The following is a 20147-nucleotide window of genomic DNA, read 5'->3' as shown; positions in this document are numbered from 1 at the left end:
GGGCAGTCCATAATGACAAGAAGGAGAGGGCACAGATAGAACAGGCTGAGGAGTGGAGAGGAATTTGGCAGAGGAGGGCCTCGGGGTGACTCCAGGGCTCTGACCTGGGTGAGTGGTACTGGTGTGTACTGTCCAGATGAGGACAGGAAATAGTTAGGAGTAAACAGTAAAAGTTCATTGAGCCAGAGGCTAGAAAGAGGTGCTCTCGGAGGCTAGAGCGAAGGTACCAGAAACAGTGAGAGTACCTCCAGCATTATAGTAACGGCACCAAAGAGGACCCCCTTCTGTGCTTCCCAAAAAAACGTCAGGTGCGCCTCAGTCAGCTCCCAGCAGCCTGTGATGGAGGAGACCTCTACTGTTGCTTCAGTCCCAGGAGCTGTGTCAGCTTCTTGTAAGGATTAATCTTGCAATTTTTCTTAGTTTGCTCCTTCTGTGCCAACATGGTCCTTATGTAAGATTCCCTTATTAAATTCCCTCTGTTCCAATACCTAGAGTTTTTCTGTTTACTTCACTAGAGACTGGTTCATACCATTTCCCGTAGATCGGGAAAAGTTAGAAAGTCTGGTAACACTGGTATTGAGTAGTATGTGGAGCGATTGAAACTACTGAAGGGTTGCGGGGTGGGAGATGAGGGTAAGGGGGATCAAATATATGGTGATGGAAGGAGAACTGATTCTGGGTGGTGAACACACAATGGGATTTATAGATGATGTATTACAGAATTGTACACCTGAAATCTATGTAATTTTACTAACAATTGTCACCCCAATAAATTTAAAAAAAAGAAAAGAAACTACTGAAGGGGTGTATAAATTGGGACACTTGAAAGAATTTGGCATCAACTGTTAAAGCTAAAGATTGATACTCTGTAACCTAATAGTTCCTGTCCTATGTATAAAACCCAGAGAAACTGTTGCACGTGTGCGTCAAGATATGTGTACAAGCAGTATTTCTTGGGCAAACCAAAGCTGTCCTGGCTATTGTAAATAATGCAACTACAAACATTGGTGTACGAGTCCGTCTGTCTGAATCCTTGCTTTCAATACTTTCGGATATACACATGGGAGGGGTATTGCTGGGTCAAGTGTTGTTCTGTGTTTAATCTTTTGAGAAACGGCCAAACTATTTTCCACAGGGGCTGCACCATTTTACAATCCCACCAGTAATAATACACAGGATTCCGATTTCTCCACATCCTCAACAATGCTTGTTATTTTCTGTGTTTCTGGTTATAACCATCCTAGGAGGTGTAGATGGTACCTCGTGTGGTTTTGATTTGTATTTCCACAATGACTAATGATGTTGAGCACTTTTCCTTGTGCTTATTGGCCATGTATATCTTCTTTGGAGAAATGTCAAGTTGTTTGTGCTTTTTAAAACTGGCTTGTTGGTTTTTTCGGTGGGGCTTGTGTTTAGAATGGAGCTGTGGGTATGACCATCACCCACCCCTGCCGCCTAAGTAGCAGGGGGAAAAAATCAGATGTGCAGAGAGCAGAGGAGAATGAAACAGGCTGCCTGCCCTCGACGACTGTAGTGGGTGCCGTGGTGCATCACCCAGAATCCTGCCAGGGCTGAGGTGCCATGTCTCCAGCTGCCAGGGAGTGTCACTGTGACGGCTCACAGCTGAGTTCTTACCTGAGACTCCCGTCCCTGAAGGGAGGAGCTGCCATGCCTAAGATTGTGCTCTCCTCTGCCATGGGCCAGTCCATACATGGGTACAATGGGCTGGCCCCCTTACCTTAATTAGGGCAACTCTGAAGGACTACCCCAGCTCCTGAGCTCCCTGTGGAGTTGGCTAAGGCTCCCAGCTGTATCAAAGTACAACTTATGGACAGTCCAGCTTTTCTTACTGGCTCATGGGATGGTTCCTGACGGTGCTGCCCAACAAGGGTTGTGCATGTACATCTTGAAGACTCCGCTTCTGTTTCCAAGGAACCCAATCTAAGACAGGAGGCTTAGGGAAAAGTTAGGCTTATGGTTGCTATGACGATGCCAGTAATTACACCGTGCTGCATCTGGGTTTCTTTGCTGGGCCTAAAGCTGGGCCTCACTAAATTCATGGTTAGTAATGAAACAGACTGGCGCAGGTAATCATTTCTGCCTCGGGCATAGCAGGGCAGGTCCGGTCAACGTCGTGAGGGAGGTCATGTGTGGCCTTGGCGCCTCGTCTTTTCTTGGGGGAATCTCCCTCCCACAGGTCCCCCCCTGCCCTAGGGACTAGATGTGAGGTGCTCCACCCAGCCCGGCTTCATTCATGCAACAAGGACTGAGCACCCACGAGTGCGGGCTCCATTCTCATGCATCTCGCCATCACAGTGCCCTGACTGGGTCCCATCCATTCTGATCGCCTTAGCCAGCGACGCACACGTGCAGTAACTACCGCCAGCTGCGTTTCAAGCACGCTCCTTCCCCTGGGCTCCTGTTCCGTGTCTCGGAATTCCTCCTCAGGTGAAATCGCAGCTCAGTCTCCATTTTAGAGTCTGCAAAAGTCTCCAGGCTGAAGGCGGCACAGAAGGTCAGAGGACCTCACATGGGCTCCAGAAAAAATGTCATGCAAGCCGCTCTTGTCGCAACTGTGTTAACAGAGGTAATTTATCCAATCCCACAGCCAGGGGCAGGCGGGTGGGGGAAATGCTTCTCGCAATTCCACTCGATTCTTCCGCCACCCACCAGCCCCCGCCTTCATGGTTTCGCAACTCTGATTTGCTTCCAAGTGCCCGCGGTTACTATAGCGGGGCGGGGGAGGGGGACGGGGGGGGACCGGGGGGAAGCGAGCCGGCGGGAGGACGGGCCTGCGGGCGGCCACGCGCTCCCGGGCTGCGGTTGGGGGGGGTGGCGAGAGCGCGCGGGCGGGCACGCGCCCGGGGAGGCAGTCGGGGCGCAAGGAGCTGCTCGCGCCGGGCGCCGACGCTGAGCAGGTTTGGGGGTGCTTGTGTGTGGAGGCGCCCCCACCCCAGTCTCGCTCCTTCTAGAACCCCTTCGGAGCGGGGCGCGTCTTGTGCGACGTGTTTTGGCGAAAGTGCTTCCTGAAATGAGGGCGGTGGGGCGGCGTCTGTTGGAGGCTTTTGGGGTGAGTTAGAGGAAGACCCCGCCGTTCCGCAGACCCTGAATTCGCTCCCTCGCAAGCGGCTTGGGCGGCGCGGGCGGTGGGCCGCGTGCAAGGACGGAGGCGGCGCTGCGGGGTTGAGGGTGAATGAAAGCAAAAAAGGGAAAGAGGCGGCGAGTGGCGTTGGACTGCGCGGCCCGGGCGCGGCGCCCCCAAGTGCGCAGCACCGCGCAGACCTGGGCGGCGACGACCTCAGGCGCCGGCCCGGCCGGGGGAAGACTGCAGCACCCCCTGTCGGCTCCCCGCCTTGCTGGAGCCCTGCCCGCGGTCCTCCCGGCCGCCGTGCGGGACCCGGGCCCGCACCACCAGAGTGTCCGGCTGCTTCCAAAGCCGGCGTTCCCTTCGCACTTAGCTGCTATCGGTTTGGCCTTAATTAAAGAGAAAAGGGCAGAAGGGCCGTGTACCCACCCCCACCCCCGTGTGAGAAAATGGAGAGAAATACGCATACACTTCGGTGGGGGCTTCCAAACGTTTTTGGTTCAAGGACCACTTCGGGGTCAAAGACTAAAGAACATGCTTGCCACTGTACTGTGCCTTAGGAGCTTCTCCTGTCCGTAGCATTCAGTTATCAAACACTTACTTGGAAAATAGGGAAGCTCTACGAAGCTGCTTCCTGAACATCGGAAGGTGTAACCCTATTCCCTAACTCTGCACCCTCTTTGTTTTCTTCACTTACCCCCGTTTGCAGTTACTTTTTGTCTTTGGTCTGTTTTACCTCTTTTTGTCTTTGGTCTGTCAGCACCACTGACTTACCCACCTTAGTCTGATTCCCCATGGTTAGTACCGGGCCTGGCACAGAGCTGGCTGTCAGCAAATGTGTGTTGGAGGAGCCGTCTCAAGAAGCTGTGCGAGGTAGAACCAGCTTTCATTTCGTTTGCTGGCGGTCTCTGCACCCCGTATTTGTCCCCTCGCCCTCGGATCTCCTCCGATCCCCACGGTATTCTCCAGTCCCCCCTGGAGTCTGCATTGTACCCTGTGTCTGAACTGGGCTTATAAATTCAGTGCATATATTTTTTTGACAAGCTACCAAACCGTTCCAAGAATGTTCTGAAATCTGTGCAAGGAGCAGTGGCAGTGTAGGAAGGAACAAACCTGCCCCCTGCTGGGCTCTGCCGCGGACTAGCTGGATCACTGAACTGAACACTATGTCCTCATTTATCGTGGGTCATAGTAATCCTTCCCTCAGTGGGAAGATAAAGTGAGGTCGTAATCGACAGCGTTTATTGAGCACCTGCTATGTCCAGGACAGTTCTTAGAACTTTGTTTGTATTGAATCATTTAATCAATGAGATAATGCTAGTAGGGTGCTTGGCTCAGTGTCTGCCATAAAATAAATGGTATAGATAAAAATAACTTTAAAAAATTATTCAATGAAAAAGGAGACCGTACATAGAAACTTATTAATGCTGCTTTAGCCTGTTGGAAGTATTATTTATCTAAACAGTCAAAACGCTTCTATTTCACTATGTAGATGAAAACATACAATGTTCAAAGGTTACATTTTTTATTGCTTTGTCAACTTCTTGGTGTGATGTATTTTAAGCTTAAGAATAGTTCAAATTATTGTAAGTTTCATAAATTTCATTTGAATATTTATATTTTGCCATATTGACAAATGTGTAAATATTTTTAAAATTGAGCTAAATACCTAAAATGTAGGATTAAATAAAGTAGTACATATACAATATTTAGTTTTGATATGATAGTGTGCTCAATAGATTGCAGCTGTTGTATTATTATTATTATCAGCTTGACCTCTGAAATAAACTGTCAAAATAAAAACATCCATGAGAGATATAACTATTTTAAAATATTCTTGAATTCATTACAGCCAGTAAATACAATGGTGAAACATGAAATGGGAGACACCCGTTTGCTTGTCGCTCCATAGACTGTTCTGAAGGACCATGTCTGAGAGTTTTATAAAGGTGGTAGTGTAACCTACACAGCTCAGAAGAAATCTGCTATGTCTGTAATTTCCGTCTTCCAGACGCCCACCCTCCTTGAGGAAGTTTGTATATTTAGTCCTGGTATCGCCCAGGCTTTTTTGCACCTGTTGAAATGAGTAATCAGAAACACTCCAAAATGTGTTACTCATAAGAACATAAGGGGGAGAGTTACAGGATTTTAACTTTTAGGAAGGCAAGAAGTCTCCCACCTGTAAGGTAAAAGTTGGTTTATTTTGGAGGCTGGAGTGAGTTGGTTTTATGGGTGATTTACTTCTGTTCATCAAGAAATTTCGTAATTAAAGATACATCTAATTATAAAAAAGGAAGCATATGTATTTAAATGCCAGATGTATCCAGTTCCTGTGAATTTGGGTTTTTGTTTTCCTTTCTTTTAGTAGAAAGATAAATTATTGAAATCTTAAACAGGAAACGTGTGAGGGCAACCTGTGTGCTTGTCCGTCTCTCCTTCTCTCTCTCTCCATGGCCTCTTCCTCTCCCCCTCCCTCAATCTTTCTGTCTTTCCCCATCCTTCTTCCCCTGTACACATTTTTTCTTTCATTCTCTTTGTTTAGAAAACCCTTATGGAGGTGATGAATATTTTATATTTGGTTTAAAATGAGTATGTACTCAGTGCAGTAGTTTATTTTTTCAAATATGAACAAATTTGTTACCAGTTGCTATAGACGCTGTCCCCATGTCTTTATTTTTATTTATTGGGGTGACAATTGTTAGTAAAATTACATAGATTTCAGGTGTACGATTCTGTATTACATCATCTATAAATCCCATTGTGTGTTCACCACCCAGAGTCAGTTGTCCTTCCATCACGGTATATTTGATCCCCCTAACCCTCATCTCCCACCCCCACCCCCACCCCCATGTCTTTATGAACAGACTTGCTCTGCCAGAGACTGTGGAGTTTGGACCTGCCTAGCCACTCACTAGCTCTGTGATCTTGAGCGAGCTACTCAACCTTTCCGTGCCTCGGGTCCTAGTCTGTAAAATGGATACAATGAGATTCCACTCCAAAGGAGCCTTGGGGGTGGAATGAGTTAATCAGATAAAGCAGTTAGAATCGTGCCTGACGTGCCATAAATATTACCTGAAATTATTACAAGACTCGTGCTTGACTTTGAAAAGCATGGTTGAGCATGTTTTTCTTTTTTTTAAAAAAAGGATTATGTAAGCTCCACAACTGACAAGCACGGAGGACACCTGGTGAAACGTGGTCTCTCCCACGCTGCCCCAGCCACCCAGGCCCACACCTTGCATCTTCTACTTTCCACAGTGTATCTTGGTGAGCACATGTCAAAGACAAAGCCAGACATTAGTGAATGTGGTAAAAATAGATTTTATTCTGTAACCACTGCATCCGGGACAGAGCTGAGGTCCATTCTGACTTGTGCAGAGGTGACCAGGCTTTTAAAGAGAGAATAAGGGAGTATTCAGGGGAGTGAGTCAGAGAAGTGAAAAATTAGCAAAAATGGGTAAGAGAGTTGGTCAGTGTCAATGGGATTAGATCAGCTGTGTCTGCTAATTGGCAATTATGGAAGTTAGGTTTCCACCTCCCACAGAGACTAGGGGGCAGGGGTCCTATCCCTCCTGATGATGACATTTCAATTGAATGGTCTTTAGGTCCCTGACAGTGATACTCCTGGGAGACACATATACATCTCAAAGGGACCACAATGTTCCATTTCATGGCTGGTGGTCCCCTATTGATGGACATTTGGGTCCAGTGTACTGAAGGTTTTATAAACCCAAGCTGTTTTCGAGAAGACAAATATTAAATGGAGATTGCTTGTTTCAAAAATGATCAATGCCGCATGTAAAGAAATAATCTGAGGTTGAGTTTTTTTAAAGATTTCTCCCCTATTATTCCTCTCCTAGGACTAACCTCATAAAAACGTGTGTGGGGAATGGATTTTTACCTCAAACCCTGTGCCCTGTGCCTTGGGTTCAAATCCCTGGTTCTGACACTGATAACCTGTGTGGTTGTGACAAGTCACTCTTATTCTCTCGGTGCCTCAATGTTCCCATCTATAAAATGGGATGATAACCTCTTAGGGTTATTGTGAAAATTAAGTTAATTAATCCATGTAAAGCCCTTAATAATTGTTAACAGTTTAATCCAATTTCTTATTACCTCCCACACACAGGCCTAGGAAAGGATCAAGGATTGCGGTGTTGTGCTTTTGTACCCTCGGTCTGCAATAGCTATCCTATTTCTGTATCTTAAAAACCTCTCCAGCGTTCACTGATGATTTCAGACATAACTGTACCCTAAACCCCTTGCTGATCCACTGACGTGCCATTAGTATCCCGTGTATATTATGGAAGTTACTTTAGTTCTGCACGTATTACAAGTTGGAGGTTCTTATCTAATCTTAGCTCCTCTTCTTTTCAATCCCCCCAACTCAACGAACCTTAAAGCATTTGCTGAGGGTCTCGGCCCGTGTGGGACGCACAAATCGGGTTAGATGATGCTTTCTTTCACAAAGAGTATACGGTTCCATTATGGCCACTAGGTTTCAAAACTTTTATCAAGTGCCGAAAGGTATATAGCACAGGTAATGGCCTTGTTTCAGTACACGTCCTGGCAATCTAGAGGAGTCAGTATCTTCAAGGAAGGAGGAGGGGTTGAGGTGGGTCTTCAAGAATGCCTAGCGTTTGATAGGTGGCCTTGGCAGGAGACAGGTGCCCAGGGCAGAGTGAGGAAGAAGCCGAGCTTGTCTATGGGGAGAGAATTCCTATTTGGGGTTGGAGGGACAGGGTGGGGGCCTATTATGGGGACTTTGGAAACTAAACAGCTCTTTAGATATGACAAAAGAGGAAGTAGCCTCCATATGTCTTAAGCAAAGTCTTAGGTAATTGTAGCTTCTTACCTTGTTTCCCCGAAAATAAGACCTAGCCGGACAGTCAGCTCTAATGTATCTTGGAGCAAAAATTAATATAAGACCCGGTCTTATTTTAGTTATTTTACTATAAGACCCGGTCTTATATAACTGGGTCTTATATGATATAATTTTTGCTCTAAAAGACGCATTAGAGCTGATTGTCTGGCTAGGACTTATTTTCACGGAAACATGGTACAAGAGCCTGTGTCAGGATAAGACCTGTGGGATTGTGGGCCTGGAAATTTTTCGTGAGAACCAACTTTCCTTTTAAGTATTTATTTATATCTCAATTTTCATCCTTCAGCAGTAGGAACAGTGAGTAGAATTGAGATTGTGCCATATTTACTTTCCACTTCATGAAAAAAATGCTAACGTCCCAGACCTGTCACACCTGACTTTGGCCTTTCTTCTCTGGCAGTTTTCTCCATGAATCAGGACCCAGTTCTCCCTTCCAAGAACACATTTCCATTGCTGAACAGCCAGGCGTTTGCTCACTAAATACAATGTATTCTTGTTTCTGTGGGCTTACTGTCTCATTGAAAATTGACGTATAAATACCTAAATAGGGTAGACCAGGAGTTGGCAGACTTTGTCTGTAAAAAGCCAGATAATAAACATTTTAGGCTTTGCAGTCCTATGTCTCTGTTGCAAGTATTCAGCTCTGTCACTGTAGCATGAAAAGCAGTCATAGACTAACACAAGTCATAACTAAACACGAGAGCACAGCTTCACTTTTGGACACTGAAATGGACATTTCGTATGATTTTCATGCACCATGAAATTTTCTCCCTGTGATTTTTGTTCACCCATTTAACAAGGTACAAACCACATGAAGTTCGCAGGCCACACGAGAACCAGGGGCCCGTCACTGGTTGACTCCTGGAATGGACCATGATAAAGGTTTGTACGAGTGCCAAGGAGCACAGAGCAGGCAGGGGATGCTTCTGGAAGGAGTTTTACACAGGCTTGGAAAGTTAAGCATTTGTTGGCCTGGGGCCAGTGGGAGGGGAGGTAACGGTGGATAAGGACAAGTGAGTCATGTTCCAGGCTCCTTGAGCAAAGACAAAAGGACAAAAAGGCCTAAAAGTGTGTGGAACCATGAGCGGTTGGTGTGGCTGGAGCACAGGTAACGGGACGGGAGTGACCGGAAGTGGGCAGGGAAATGGGCCAAGTTTTGCAAAGGGCCTTTATTGCCGTGCCAGAGAGTTTGGCTTTTATTTCATAGGCAATGGAAACCTGGAAAGTTTCCCAGCAGGGAAGTGGTTCAAAGTGGATCTGTGTTTTACATAGACATGGGGGCAGGAGCGTGGAGGCCGGGTTAGAGGGGGGCGCGGGAGCAGTTAGGGGTCGGGTTGGGCTGTGGGGGTGGGACCTGGGTGTGAGGGCCATCTCCAAATAAGGGGTTGTGGGCAGTGCCAGAAAGGAAAGGAGCTTTAATTGGAATCCAGGGAGTGAAGCCAAAACTAGGAGCCAGAAATATAACCTGGCAGGGCACTGCCTGCAAGAGCCAGGATTTTGGGGGAAAAGATGTCATTTTTTAAATTATGAAAATAACGCGTAATAATTGTAAAAAGTAGAACAGTGCATATGTGTATGTGTATAGATATACGTATATGTATGTATATCTACACACACACACACACACACACACACACACACACACACACAGTCCTCCCTCTAGACTCAGACTTTAAGAGATTTATAAAAATGTAAAACGATGCCTGTATAGGAGGGAAGCAGGTTGGCGCTGCCTCAGGCCGGGGACCCCTTCCGGGCCTCCAGGCGCTGCAGGCTGGCGGCTTCTTGCTTCTTGCTGACTTTCCCCATCCGTTCGCGTATACTCGTGGCACTGGACAGTTCCTGAGTAGTTACTTATCTATGTGCTTCTTTCTCTCTTCCACTAAACCAGCAGTTCCCAAGCGTTTTGGTCTCAGGACCCCTTTAGACTCGTAAAAATCGAGGACCCCAGAGAGCTTTGGCTGATGTGGATTATATCTATCGAAGTAAAGCTCAGAAAAAAAATATATGTATTAATGCACTTGAAAATAATAACGTCCATTAGATATTAACACAAGTAGCATATTTTAATGAAAGATAACTATTTTCTAAAACAAAAAAACCTGCAGGGAGTGAAGGAAGGGACGTTGTTTGATTTTTGTCAATCTCTTTGTGCTAGAGACACAAAGCTTGTAGCCTTTGCTTGTAGTTATTTTTTTTTATTATGGTGGTAAAATATCCATCGCATAAAATCGACCATTTTAACCATTTTTTTTAAATTTTATTTTATTAAATTTATTGGGGTGACAATGTTAGTAAAATTACATAGATTTCAGGTGTACAATTCTGTATTACATCATCTATAAATCCCATTGTGTGTTCATCACCCAGAGTCAGTTCTCCTTCCATCACCGTATATTCGATCCCCCTTACCCTCATCTCCCACCCCCCCAACCCCCGCCCCATTTTAACCATTTTTAAGTGTACAGTTCAGTGGCATTAGGTACATTTGCATTGTTGTACAACTGTCACTGCCATTTATCTCCAGAACTTTTCCATGTTTCCACACTGAAACATGTACCTGTTAAATACTAACTGTAACTCTTTATTCACCTGACCCTTTTTGCTTCTAGTTTTGTCCAAATAATAGAGACAGGTATCCCACTTTCTGGGATAATTATTTTCTTCTCCTTCATTTAGATTTTCAGAGTATCTACTGTTGCCATCACCGGAGCACACATTTTGAAGGTCTCTTGTGCTGTCACACAGAAGCATAGGACATACTCTCTGGCCTCAGGTAGCTTGGTTTTAGTTAGATGGGAACATAAGATACAATGCAATTTGTGTGAAAATGTTTATTTACTCAGAAAATATTTATTGAATGTCTGTATTTCATTGATTGCAAAATCCCTATTTTTTTCACATTTTAACATTTCTCGAGATGAATTGCACTATGAATGGATATCATACTTGAACCATCATTTTTTTTTTTCTTTCTTGAATGCAGTTTGTGTCAGGTACCTTTCAAAGTGCTGGGGATACAGTGATCAAAACAGACAAAGGGATAGTGGAAAACATGTAGTAGTCACACACTAAATCTTTGTTCCTTATTTCATTTTCTTGTTTTTTGCCTTATTTCTTTTGAAAACTGGCAAGTATGCAACCTAAAGCCCCACTTAGGACTTTGTACATAGCTGTCCTCTCTCGTCCCTGACAACTCAGAGGGGCTTGAGCATTTGAGATCTTGGATACAATAGAATTAAATGTTCATTGCCTTCTGAAAAGTAACAGTATCTTTCATTTGGATAGCACTTTACAACTTAGCATTTCCACGTGCATGATTTAACAAATACTTACTGAGTGAGTGAATTTTCCCAGGGGATCACAGCATCCCTTTGAGACAGGCCAGTGACCTTGCATCACCACCTGACGGGGATGAAGGATTTCTCCAAGGTCACCCAGCTAATCAGCAGCCCCAGGACAATAACCCAGGTCTTCGGACCTTTGTGCGGGTATACTCGAAGTCCAGCTCCTGTGAAGTGTCTCTTATGTCTGACCAGTAAATATGCAGGAAATCTTAGCCTTTCTTCTCCTTCTAATCGAGGGTCCATTTTAAGATACCCTCCAGCTTCGATGTAAGTTGAATAGTTCAAAGTGGAGGCTACTCTCTCTGGAGTTTTAAGATAGGCCATAGAAGCTTCTGGGCTGTGTATATATTCATAAAATAACTAGTGGTAAAATGGAGGCTAATTTTTATGGAGAGGGAAACGGGGTCAGAGACAACGAGACCAGGACATACCAGGAGGGTGACCTAGAAGCTGAAGCTGTGATGGCGCCAGCTCCGCAGGGTCCCTAGTGTTTGAAGGCCTGTGTGCACCATCCCCCACTGTGCTGGTCGTGTCTGGGGAAGGGCTCCGCGTGACTGGGAGGTCAGACAGCAGGTGGATTTTACCCTTGAAAATGTAAAATCTTTTAATTATGTGTCAAAGTGCAGCACTGGTGATCCGTGGGGTCTTGAGCGATGGGAGTTTAAGGGCTGCTCTTCCTGCCCCATCTTTGTTCCTTCCTTCATTTCATCAGGTGAATGTTTGCTCTTTTCTCTTGATGCTTCCCTTTGTTTTCACTTCTTCCTCAGACTTTCTCCATCCTTTCTGACCCTCCTCAAGTCAATCTGGTACTCCTTTTTAATCAAGAAGAACCATACAAAGGGGAAATTCAGAACTGGCAGGAGCCAGAGGGCCCAGCGAGAGCCTGACAGGTCATTAATCCTCCAGCTTTGCATCCAGTGTGGGGAAATGGGGCAGGCATCCATTCGGTGAGCGTGGAAAAGATCCCCCTCAGCACTCGTGGATGACGCTTTCCTACTTGGGTGTGTTCAGCCTCAAATCCGATCACAGGTGTAAACCATTAAATGCTACGTCAGTGGAAGTTCTGAAATAAGATAGCTACTAACATTCAGAACCAAGTCTTTATCTTAAAATAGATTATATTCATCTTTCCTGGTTCAACGTCAAAAATTTTACAGACTTTTTGGTTTTTTGGAGAAGCCAGCATAGTTCTAAGCTGAATAAAGTAGATAAGCCCAGCAGCTACGACAACCTAAGATGCTACATAATGTTTTTATCCTATTAAATACAAATCAGAATAGGATCAAGGGAGCGAGGCCCAACTAAGAGCTCAGAGTATCACCTACTCTATTCCAGCTTGCACCAAATTTATATGTGATAACTTGAATTTCTGTGAAGTCCTAATGAATATATTCATGATCTCTCTTCGGGTGAAATTAACATTTCTGCATGAACCAGAAATTAATTTTTTAGTTTTACCTTTTCTCTCCTTTGGCAGCGATTTCTCATGGCTTTGATCATGCCTGACAGCTCCCCCTTTCCATCTCTGGCTGGCACCTCTCCCCTGCACACCCTCACGCGCCCAGGTGCCTCAGCGTCGCCGCTTGCACTTCCATCTCGGGCTGTTCCCATCCACACATCTCATCTGGCCCGCAGGCCTGCTCCTCTCGCAGTGCTGGCAACACCCCGTGTCACTCAGGCCCGAACCCTGACACTCGTCCTTTCTTCGCCTTTCTTCCCCCAGAGCCAGTCTGTCCCGAGATGCCACTGACTCTGCATTAAAATAAATGCAGGATCCGTCCACTTCTCACCACTTCTGTTGCTGCCTACTAGTCAGAGCCACTTCATGTCTCACCTGGAGTAGTGCCATCGCGCCTCAGCCTGTCACCCTGCTTCTCCTTTTGTCTCCTAACGTGTGTTCTCAACACAGCAGCCAGAGTGATGCCCTCTTCAGAACCTTGCAATGTCTCCTTCTTTCCCTCTAAATGCCAGCGTCCTCACATGTCTACAGCCCCTCTGGATGTGCCACTGGTGCCAGTACCTCCCTGAGCTCATCTGCTGACCTTGACCTTGCTTGTTGCCTTCCAGCCATGTTGTCCTATGAGAACGGACCCAGCATGTTCTGTTCTGGGCCCTTAAACCACAAGTCCCCTTTAATGTGTGGGTGCTCGCCTCTCCTAGTTGTCCACGTGACCAGCTCTACCACCTTCTCCGAGTCTTTTCCTAAATGTCACCTCCTCCCCAGGTCTCCCCTGACCATCTGACTTAAAATCTCTCTGCTCTGCAGCCTCTAGACCCCTCCCACTCCCTACCTCCCCCTTTCCCTTTGATTATCACTTCCGCACATTCTACGAACAAAGTTGAAGTGCTCTTTATGTCTGTTCTTGGTGACGTGTCTCCCTCTGCAGGAGTGGAAGCTCTACAAGAGTCGGGGTCTGTTTTGCTCACACCGCATCCCAAGCCCCTGGTACCCAATAGGCCCTTCATAAATGGACGCTCACCTTGACCATCTCAGGTGCTGCCAGCCTCCGAACAGCACTACCTTCCTACCGGGATCAAACTCTGGGTTTCAGACAGGTTTATTCTCAGAATTTCAGCGGGGTTCTGTGTTGGGGTGGGAGGGACGGTGGGCGGAACTAGGAGGCAAGGATGTACTGGACATTTGGTCATGAAGAAAAAAAGGATTTGTTGTTCCAAACGTTTTGTTCATTGGGATTAATGATTCAAAATTCTAAAACTCGGGATAAGGAGACATTTCCCTAGGATGGGGGAGGGGAGCAGGGCACATTCGGGATTGGGATCCTGTGCCCTTTCCACCATCTGTGGGTCTTGTGAGGTTTCATGTGCTGTACCCATGTGCGTGTTTGTGAAGAGCATTGCAGAGCGCTCACTGGAGTGTCAGACGACCGTGACCCACAGAGGGTTAGAAGCCCCTGGCTCAGGACAGCGTCAGGTGCATCTGCTGAGTGCCACGGACCCCCGCCACCTGGGCACGTCTGTGAGCGTCACTGTGGATCCTTCCTGCCTCCCATTCCCCCCTTGGAAATGGTGCCGTGACTTCATGGAGAGCTACTTTGTGAGGGATGCAGCACAAGGGGCCGCCCTCGGACTCAGAAGCTGGATGGCCCAGGTTTGATGGCCTACGTGTCTGCTGTGCGACTCTAGAAGAGTTACTTTACCTCTCTGAGCCTCTGTTCCTTCACTGTAGAATGGGGATGAGATTGTGTTGAACAAGAGGCACGTGGTAGGGCCCTCTTCACTGAGCTAGTACGGTACTGGGACAGAGTATCCCGTAGGAAGGACTTGTAGTTCAACTTGAAAAGTTACGTTATAGCATGAGGTGTGAAGGGCCTCCTCAGAAAGGGCAGGACGGAGTTCTGGAAACGTCACATTTCATCCCGTTAGTGTCACAGAGGACTGGGCTGTACCTGTGTTGAAACCCCAGGACGTCAGTGAATATCTGACCTGGAAGATTTGGTTCCTGGAAGGCTTTTCAAAATTAGATAGAAATATGTGTAAAGTATGAAGTACAGCAACCAAGTACTTTCCCCAATGAAACACACAATGTCTTTTATACCCTCATCAGTGATCTTGAGAATATTTACACTGGTCATATCGTTAATCAAGAAAAACTTTTGGAACTTCTGTTAAAAAGAAAGCTCAGAGGTAGTCAGAGCTACACAGCAAATTAATTCCTTTGTGGCCATGTTTGAGCGTTGTTTCGATTTTGGTCCTAAACGATATTACTTATTTTGATCAATATCCTTATTAATCAGACTGGGTTATAATGACTTCTACATGATTCCAGAAATTAAATTCACCTCTCAAAGATGAAAACTTGCCACTATTGAGGACAGTAAAAAGTGTGCCCTGTGCTGGTTTCATAAGTGTATACATTTATCAGAGTTTTATCAAATGGTACACTTTGAAATAAGCACATATAGCGGGGGTCTAAATTATACTCCAATAATTATTTAAAGGAAGGTAAAGAACACCTCAAAATAGGCCCCCTACACTCTGAAGGCAGCACCCCAAATCTGGCCAGAGGCATTGCTGCTAACATCAGTGCATACTTGTGAAGCAGGAATATTTCTCTCGAGTCCCCAAACGATGTAGATGATGTTGGATCTGCCGGCAGTTTGAGTGTGGGCCGGGCTCGTGTCTCGTGAAGCCAAAGAAAGGATCCACAGTGACTCTCACACGGACCAGGAGAGGCAAAAGGTTGTAAAGGAAGATAGTTTATTAGAGGCAGGAGAAGAGGTTGCAGCTCCCAAGTGGGAGGGGGTCCCAAATGGGGGTGCCCAGTGACTGAGGCAAAAGCTCTTACTTTCATACCTTCCCTTGCCTGCTTGGGGAAGGGGGCTGGAGGCTTCTAATGGAATTCATCCATCAGGTTTGTCCTGAAGGGATTAACGAACCAACCCGTTCCTACTTATCAGATCTGCTCCTTCATCCGCCAGAAGGGATTTGAGATTATCTATTAACCTCAAAGCGTATTCTCATGTCCCTGTCCTGGAGTGAAGGAGACATTTCAGGGCCTGGAGTTTCAGGATATGGCTGCTTTTTTGTTTATTCCACCAGGGACCCCCTGTCTACCTAGCAACGTGCTAACTAACCTGTCTCACTTGGAAAGGATCCTCCGTGTGCCAGGTATGCATTGGCACCTGTGTGCACAGGCCCCACTCTCTGTCCCTGCAGGTTGGTGGCAGTGGTGGAGCCCGTGTGTGTCCACCCTGCTGTGAGATGGTGCCCTCAGTATTGAGCTAGTCCCCATCCCACCCTGCCACCCAGATCAGAGATAGGAAAGGCCATGTGCTGAAGCCGACTTCCTCGTGGGACCTGCCTTGTAGTTCCCTCGGGCCGTGCAGTCAGGCTCCGTCAGCCTCAGGATTTCCTTCCAAAGGGAATACTTTTGGCTGAAGAACTGTTCTCTGACTGACTGCGTGGGGGGACTTATGGAAAGGGTGGTGGAAGCCACTCAGCACAGCTCTCTCAGGTGAACTGGGGGCCTGGGTGAGCTGCAGGAGGGTACCAGGCTGTGTGGGGGAAGGGACCCACTGACCTAGCACACGTGCGCCCAGCCAGGACGCCACAGCTGAGACACGCTTCTTTGTGTTAGCCGTCAATTGCTAGGTGGCCGCGTCCTGCATTACTGCCCCGTCTAGGGTGTCTGGGCCAGCCTTGTCTTAGGTTTGTTTTTTCTTTTTTCTTTTAAATGGTGGTAGTACATTTAAAGTTTTAGAGGGAAGGTTGAAGCCATCTGTTTGGTCCTAAATAGGGGTGGATCTTCCTGGTCCCCTACCGCTGTCCCCAAAGAGCGTCCCCACAGTTCCACTTTCAGCATAATTAATTCCTTTCCTCCTTTGCAGCTTTTGAAAGGGCAAGATGGGGGTTTTGTGTCTGCTGGTTGGTTCTAATACATGCCTGCAGAATTAGACACAGACCAGAAACAATGGGAAATCAACATGTATTTGGGACTTGGTCAGTAGTTGGCTCATTTTCCTATTAAAGACATCTCCTCAAGTGCCTTTGTTAGCCAGAGCAGACGTCAACTTTATTCTCCTTGTGGCCAGCGGAGGCTAGGATCCTAGTCAGTTTCACAAGAAACCTTTGGTGTCAGTAGAAGCACATATATAGCAGGATGGGTTTTTCACCTCCCACTACCCCTCTTTCCTTTGCTCCTAGTAAACTCTGCAAGTCAGCCCAAAATAAGATGTTCATAAGTACATTAGTGGGTAGATAAAAGATAAGAAGCTGAAGTAGCTTAATAAATGTCTGACGAACATTCCCTTTAGTGGCAGTGCGTTAGATGCCTGTTCCTTTATTCTCACACCAGCAAACACCATATCACAGTAATTGCTATGTGCTTTCTGGGGTCATTGATTCATTTAGCAAAACTGTGTTGAGCCCACGGGGAGCAGCCTTGTAGCTGTGCAGGAGGCTGACTGCAAACAGAAAGATGGTTGGTAATTTAAGGGGCTTTTCTCTGCTGGGGCGAGGGGGGTGGACAGAATGCTGGGGGAAAGGGGGGTCACAGATCTCGGGGTGAGCTGAACCCTGGACTTTGGGGAGCAAGAGCAAGGCCTGGAGAAATGGAATGATTTGCCTGGACTCTCCTGACCAATCTGTAGGGTGTTTTTCCTAGACCATGTCCACTGTATTCTTGATTTGATTTTTTTTAAACTTTGGAGGCAAAGGAAACATTTTTCATACTCTTAACACTCATTGGATTTGTGTGAAAACACCATTTCCCAAACTGTTTTCATGCAACATTATTCTATGTGTCCCCAATTATTATGTATCCCCAATTTTTAAAATTGTTAGCAATATTTTTTTCTAAAATTACAGGTTTATAAAAATGTTAAACCCATGTGTATATGTAATTATTATTATATGATAATCTATTATTATTTGTTAATCTCTACAGTAGTTAATGAATATTGTTCCGAACGCTAAAATGCAAGGACATAGCATGAAAGTCACCCGATGTATGAATTGCATGCTGGATCTTACAGTGTGAATCTTCCCATGGACAGCGTGTATCAACTCCACACTTTGTATGTCATTTATTCACGTGTAAGCGTGAGTTCTGGATTACATTTTTTATGAGAACCTCAATATGTGGTTAATATTCAATATTCTATATTAAACATCAAATCAAACAAAAAATCCTTATTGGAACCTTAGGCAGTGTTTTAAAGCAAGTTTGCATTTCGACACTGACTTGTCCAACTCAATATCTGAAATACTTAGTCCTACAGACCGAGGAGGGGGTGGGTCTGGAGACCCCAGGCTCTGGGAATTCGTGGCAGACGAGGACAGCTCATGTGTTCACGACCAATTCTGTCACTGGCTCAGGGAGTGGCCTCTGTGCTCTACCGTGTTTCCCCGAAAAGAAGACCGGGTCTTATATTAAGGTTTGCCCCAAAAGACGCATTAGGGCTTATGTTCAGGGGATGTCATCCAGAAAAACATGCTAGGGCTTATTTTCCGGTTAGGTCTTATTTTGGGGGAAACATGGTAGTTCCTTTGTCTGTAATGGATGAGGATGAAGACCTTTGCAAACATAAAATAAAAGGGACCAAAAACACAATCTGAGGGTAGTTAGGAACTGAGATAGGAATTATCCCGATTTTATCCAAAATGTCTTTCAAAGGGAACAGCTGTAAGCAGAGTTTGGCCCATATTTTCTGTAATTACACCATTATTAAGCACCAGGATTCTGAAAAATGTTTCTTTTGCATGTGAATATATTTTACATTTTAAAAATTCACAAACATATGCTCTGTATAGGTTGTCTGCGATGCATGATGTCAGTGGACTTAATGATTTTCCCTTAAAGGCTTTTAATATTTTGCAGCTCCTCGTGGGGAACTCAGTCTTTTTTTTTTTTTGAAATTCTTTATTGGAGAATATTGGGGAACAGTGTGTTTCTCCAGGGACCATCAGCTCCAAATGGTTGTCCTTCAATTTAGTTGTGGAGGGCGCAGCTCAGCTCCAAGTCCAGTCGCTGTTTTCAATCTTTAGTTGCAAAGGGCACAGCCAACCATCCCATGCAGGAATTGAATCGGCAACGTTGTTGTTAAAAGCTCGCGCTCTAACCAACTGAGCCATCTGGCCGCCCCTCTGGCAGCTCAGTCTTGGTAAGAGTCTTGCTCTTAATTCAGGATTGATTTATGCCTTAGCAAACCTTCTACAAAACTCTGAATAACACATGTTAGGTCCAGACTAAACTTTCCTACAAAGTCCTACGTGCAAAGAAAATTTAGAACTAGGTGGTCAAAGATCACGGTTAAAATGACTTTTCTGGTATGAGGAACCTTCTATTCTGGGTATGGAAGGATACTTTGGCTTCTAAACAGCCAGATATTGATTTAAAAAAAATATTGATTTTTCATGTTTTCACAGATCTTTTATTATGCTGTTTCCTAAGCTTAGTTGATGCAAGAAAAACTTTCTTTACTTGAGTGTCTTGTTTGATTATAAACACTGCATATTCATTCCTCCTGAGTAGTGATAGAAATTGAAATGATTTTCTTTGGGTCTCATATGTATTTACGGCAAGAATTAATACATCATTTCATTCAATTCCGATAAATTGAAACCACGCCTAAATTTACCTTGTTACAACCTTTCCTTACAATGCGCATGAATAGTTTAAGATAAGATTATAAAGGGATCATTTCAAATGACTACGTTTTATTACACTCGGTTTAATTCAGACTCTTCACTGATTCAGACTGGTCTGTCTCGGAAGTGGGTCAGATTTGCCAGATCGTCAGACACCTTTGTCACCAGCTCTGGGACCAGTACTGATTCCTGACCCAGCTGGTTTGCAGATCAGTGATCAGAACGACCCTGCTGGTTTAGCAACACGTTCAGAGCAAGTGATTTCAAGCTCTCCGTCTCTAAAGTTCCTGTTGGCTGCAATCTCTGGTGACTTTTTAATTTTTTTTTTCCAAAAGGAATTTTAAAGCATGAGCGATGGGCATTCCCTTGGGAACTTCATGCTGGAGACAGCTTGGGGGTCCATCCCGCAAGCATCAGTGCGGATGGCTGACTCGCCAGGTCCTCTGCTGTATATCACAAGCACTCAGAGCCTTAAGGGCCAGTCCAGTGGGGATGAAAGAGCCAAATCCAGCGCTCGGGGGACTTTTTGATTGTGTTCTTCTTCTGCAGAGTGTGGGTTCAATAGGGATAAACAGAGGCGCCTTCAAAACAGAAAGGGACATGAGCCACTGCAGAGGACACCAGCCTTTTGTGAACGTGTCCCAACAATGCCACCCCTGGGAGCCCGTGTTCCCTGCAGCGGCCTCTGCAAACGCAGAACGCCCAGCACCAGGTGACCTCC

The 20147-nt window shown here is 45.7% G+C and overlaps 1 protein-coding gene across 1 annotated transcript in view; it reads left to right on the top strand.

Annotated features, from left to right (window-relative positions):
• The first annotated feature begins 2296 nt into the window (after positions 1-2296).
• The window catches only part of NFAM1 (NFAT activating protein with ITAM motif 1), a 76252-nt gene continuing 58401 nt past the window's right edge, over positions 2297-20147 (top strand). Inside the window, exon 1 of the mRNA XM_074326486.1 lies at positions 2297-2587. The gene's annotated coding sequence lies outside the window, so the exon portion shown is untranslated. The remainder of the gene's footprint in view (positions 2588-20147) is intronic.

The sequence above is a fragment of the Rhinolophus sinicus genome, linkage group LG02 (genome assembly GCF_036562045.2).
Source record: "Rhinolophus sinicus isolate RSC01 linkage group LG02, ASM3656204v1, whole genome shotgun sequence".
NCBI classification, from domain to species: Eukaryota; Metazoa; Chordata; class Mammalia; order Chiroptera; family Rhinolophidae; genus Rhinolophus; species Rhinolophus sinicus.
The sequence above is the reverse complement of the archived record's forward strand: the minus strand, read 5'-3'. Positions and strand labels throughout refer to the sequence as shown.